Source organism: Nothoprocta perdicaria, unplaced genomic scaffold, assembly GCF_003342845.1.
Source record: "Nothoprocta perdicaria isolate Ctin4 unplaced genomic scaffold, notPer1 scaffold_75, whole genome shotgun sequence".
Classification (NCBI taxonomy): Eukaryota; Metazoa; Chordata; class Aves; order Tinamiformes; family Tinamidae; genus Nothoprocta; species Nothoprocta perdicaria.
In genome coordinates, this window is record NW_020456032.1 from 1,233,623 (window position 1) to 1,237,298 (window position 3,676).

At 41.3% G+C, this 3,676-nt stretch overlaps 1 long non-coding RNA gene across 1 annotated transcript; it reads left to right on the top strand.

The window, feature by feature from the left end:
* Window positions 1–1,588: 1,588 nt before the first annotated feature.
* On the top strand, window positions 1,589–2,461 carry LOC112957639. Its single transcript, XR_003251245.1, has 2 exons — window positions 1,589–1,881; window positions 2,352–2,461. It is a non-coding gene; the product is annotated as an uncharacterized LOC112957639 (long non-coding RNA).
* Window positions 2,462–3,676: the final 1,215 nt, after the last annotated feature.

The following is a 3,676-nucleotide window of genomic DNA, read 5'->3' on the forward strand; positions in this document are numbered from 1 at the left end:
CCTGCTTTCCACCTCGGTCCTCGTGGACTGCGAAGCTCAATCACTTAGTGCTGGGTCAAAATCCAGACATGGAGAGAAAATTTGATGGGAGTATATGTGACAGAAGAACCATGGAGGACTGTGGGGCTTGCTTTTGCAGAAGCAGGGGCTCTGTCCCCTTTCCGTAGTGCCAAGCAGACAGGACTGGGCAGCCCGGTAGAGGCTGTTAGAGCGAGGCACTTGTTTTCCTTCAGGCTTCCGCCCTGCTTTCTGTTGCTGACACCAGATACCGTTTGGCAGTGAAGCTGGGAGGAAAAGCCAGGGCTGGCGGCCAGCCTGCTCTGATTTTACATTCCAGGACTGTAATTCCTGAAGCAGTTTATGCGTGGACAGAGTGTTCAAAATAACAGAAGGAACATTTCCAGTTCGAGAAGGGCTCAGCAAAGTGCTTACGTGAAGCCTTCCTGTCTCCTTTTGCAAGCGGAGATGAGGAGCAAGTCCTGCAGTTGGAGCAAGCCTTGCTTGGGCCAGACAAACTGCTGCTGTGCTGGCCCAGCACACAGGCTTTAAATTCAGGGGTATTAACTCAAAGTGTCTGTTGCTATATTTTATAATAAAATTGCAAGCACAATTGAAGTATTTTAAATTCTTTGCAGTCTGAGGGCCTCCTATCCTTGGGTTTGATTTGGGTCTATACTGATGGCAAATTGTTCACCAGTTTTTCTGAAAAGCTGTCATGCTATTGAGTAAATTCTGTGTTTGTAAGACTCGTACAACCTTTTTAAATTGCTCTTTTTCTTTCTTTTATCTTTGGTTTGATTTCTGCCATCCACCTCCCTTATCATTGGATCTAGGCTCTTAAGGTGTATTTTCCAAAAGGTGTGGATTATGGCCAGACTGTGAATCCATAGGTGCTGCGGAGAAATAGTGCTATCCTAGAGCTGTGCCAGGAGTCCATCCTTGGACTGACATAGATGTTTGTCATATACTTGGGCGCATGAGAAAATAGATGGATTTAAGTTCCTCCTTTGTCTTCTTTGTCCTTTGTTTATGAATTGTACATCTGCAAGGACTAGGAAGATAATTGTATTTTTTTTAAAGCAAAGATGAGCTTTTCCAATAGTTGGGGTACTCCAGGACACAGAATTTTTTCTTTAAAAACAAACAACAACAACAAAAAAAGACTGTACATCTGAGATGTAGTGGAAAGCTATGGGAGCTGGTGGTACACGGTCCTATCATAATCCTGATAGAGAAATGGTTGTTAGGGTTATTGCATAACATGATGATGAATTCATTTTTTCTGTCCTGCATATACATCAAATATCATAGATGTACTTTTAGACTTATTTTTCATGTATTTGATTCATTGAAATCTGAATAGGGTTGGTAATTAAATGATAGATTTGATGTTAGTGGAGCACTGGAGAACTTTGTACCCATGGCTAGGACTCTTGAAAATCATTAACTGTAGATGTTTGCTCTGGGCACTCCTAACCAAGACCTCAGTACACATTTAATATATTCAAACCATGAAAATCATTGCAGACAAACTGCATAAACATGCAGTTAATGAAAAGTCTTGGCAAGCTCAGTACTTTTTATAGTGAGGTTCTTCTGTCTGCCCTATGGAAATAAAACAAAACGTGATTTCTCGTTCCCAGCTCTGACTGTTGGTTTTTTTTGCATGCCTAGGGTGATCTGCTGCAGTAAGGCTCTTGCCACAATGTCTGCCCCCTTCGAGAATGTGGTTGCTTTTTTCTGCCCTCACCAAACATTGAAGCTGATCACTTTATTTACCTTATGGATATAATCTTGCAACCTCCATCCAAAGAGGCTACATTTTTCTGGTGTTGAATCATCTGTGCTGAGTGCTCCATGAATAACGATCCTCCTAGAACTGTAAGTGACAGAATTCTTCATAATTGCTTAAATTTCTCAAAGTCCCCTGTGAAAGGTGTCTCACTGTTCTCAGTGACAAATCTGCAAGCTCCCTCAGAGCAGAAGATTTCAAAAACTGGAGAGCTTTCCCTTCAGGCTGCCTCCAGGCTCTTACTGACAAGTCACCACTCCTCAATGTAGAGACTGCTACTTTGGAATAGGAAGACCGGCATAGTCTTCCAGTTCCAAAGGTGAAGGTGAGGGTATTCCAAGAGTGAAGATGAGCCCTGAGTTGTGGCTCTTTTTTGTCTGGGCGCTGGTCTGGGTAATGGTGACGTTAGCTAGTGCTTTACTTGAGTTGCTGTTGGTTGTGCTACGTAACTACAGCTTGGGAAGTTCATGCTTAAGGTCTGCATGTGAGTCCTGGAGGGCTTTTGGTGTCTGGTTGCATTAATTGGGTCTAACTTTAGATAAATTTTGTTTCCCCACAGGAATAGTGATGGTTTCTTCCCATTCTGGATTTCCAAGTTAGACATGGCTGCGGGGAATATAATTATTCTTGTGATGTCTGCCACTGAGACTGGGCGCCATTTTTGGTAAATATTTGTCAAATTAAATGTTACATCTGCTTGTACTGTTTTTTTGTGACTCTTTGTGGCCAAACCCCAAAATATTTGAGCTAATGCATTTACTGGCAGGAATGCCTTGAGGAGAAGCTAATGTGAGAGATCATTTACAAGAAGCAAATGTGCCTATTTGTAAGTGTGAATATTTTCATCAGAAATCAAATTCCATGAGTGTGTTTCATGCAATTTGGGACCAAGAGCAATCTTATCTGACATAGACGTCCAGTCCACACTGAGCAATAAAAATCAAAGGATATAGATTGAACCAATGAAATGGCTCAGAGTGGGTCCTTAGATGAGGTATCATTAGAAGAAGTATCTGCATGAAATGAATCCAACTGAGAAAATAATAGCTAGATCTTTCATAGGTTTTGAAGGAAAAGATGTTATATACACTGAATATATTAGTGTATTTGCTTTGAGAAATGTCTATTTCCACTTTGTGCTTGCTAGTTCTATCTAGGTTGCACCATTCTGATCCCCATCTCTGTCTTCTGGATGCAGAAGAATTACGTCACAGAAAGGGTTCAGGATCTAGTTAACAGCATCAGGAAGAATGCTCTAATAGTCTCTTTTATTACAGCAAATGAGGGCCATCTCGTGCACAAATTTCTTTGGAGCTTGTCACTTCTCATATACCACTAATACATCAGTTGCCCAGAGCATGAAGGTGACTGCTCCCTCCACGGTGGTGGCAGCAAACCGTTCCCACTTCTGTCCTATTTTCTTCTGCTCACTCATTTAGTGAGAGTCAACAGTATTGTGGGGCAATTACAATGCCCTGGTAGTGTAATGAATTTGTTGGCTTCTGATTCAAAGTGTTGATGAACTGATTTAAAGAAGATCAATGGGAGCGGAAAATGTGCCTGATGGCTTTAGTACTCCAACATGAGGTACAATTTCTTTCTTCTTTTCAAAGAAAGTTAATCCTACAGACAGTCTTCCTACAGTGGAGATGTAGATGATGATTTCTCTTTACATTATGGCCATTCCCCAAGCTACACACTCCTGTGCAACTATTTGATCTGCTCTAAGAGTAGCAGAGGCAAAAGGAAAGAATGTTCTTTAATAAGTACTTGATAAAGACGTAGAGATGCCACCTGTTAGTTGCATTTATTTACAGCAGTTTGGTATCAATGTATGTTTGCTGCTTGTGTTTAAAGATGGTGTGAGATGGATGCCATATCAGA